Source organism: Mandrillus leucophaeus, unplaced genomic scaffold, assembly GCF_000951045.1.
Source record: "Mandrillus leucophaeus isolate KB7577 unplaced genomic scaffold, Mleu.le_1.0 Scaffold1624, whole genome shotgun sequence".
NCBI classification, from domain to species: Eukaryota; Metazoa; Chordata; class Mammalia; order Primates; family Cercopithecidae; genus Mandrillus; species Mandrillus leucophaeus.
Window position 1 is genome coordinate 205,139 of NW_012101615.1, and position 1,074 is coordinate 206,212.

Genomic DNA, 1,074 nt, shown 5'->3' on the forward strand with positions numbered 1-1,074 from the left:
TCCTTCTATGTTTTTACATAGTCTTCATGGCATATATCACGTAAATAAAAAGGGGTGAGGACCAGAGTGAGGAACGATTGCAGCTTAAAATACGTAAAAGGAAAAACAAATTTAATAAATGCAAGAAATACACTACATTTTTAAATAGCTTTACATCCCTCAAAGCTAATCCACTTTTAGGTTGTATTCATATTTGACAATGTTTTAAAGAATCAGCATTGGGACCAGGAGGAGCATAAGCTTATTATTTTAGAAATTATGAATTTATCATATCATCTTTCCTGGCTCTAATCCCTTGAATATAATTTGGGGTCATCAGAAGACCTTGGATCACACTGACCCAGCCATTTTCTTATGTGACCTTAGGTATATTAATTAACCTTTCTGAGCCTCACTGTCTTCATCTATTAAAAAAACAATTAATAACACAAACCTTGCAGTATCGGTTATCTATTGCCCCAATAATGCTGCATAACAACCACCACACTTCAGTGGCAGACAGCAATTCACATTTATTTAGCTCATGAGTGTGTGGGGTTCAGGTGATCAAGCTGAGCTCAGTCAGGCTTAGCTGTACACATCCATGTGCCTGCAATGTGGCTGACCTGCTCATGAGTCTGTGGTTGGCTCTGCCAGGGCTAGACTACCTGCTAATTGATTTAAGATGGCCTCAGCTTGCACAATTCAGGCCGTTTTGTCCTGCTTCATGTGTCTCCCAACCTCCAGCTGGCTAGCCTGGGCTTGTTCAAATGAGATGGCAAAGCCTATAGTCCCAGCTACTCCGGAGGCTGAGGCAGGAGAATGGCGTAAACCTAGGAGGCGGAGCTTGCAGTGAGCTGAGATCCGGCCACTGCACTCCAGCCTGGGTGACAGAGCGAGACTCTGTCTCAAAAAAAAAAAAAAAAAAATGAGATGGCAAAGATGCTAAAAGAGAACAAGCCCAGTGTCAAAGTCAAATAAAATATAGAGACAAATCTCTAAATTTAAAACAATATATCTGGAAAGCAAAAAAATTATAATCTGGGGCATACACACAGACTTGGTAGTCTTCCGTATGTCCAAAGAACAAAGAGG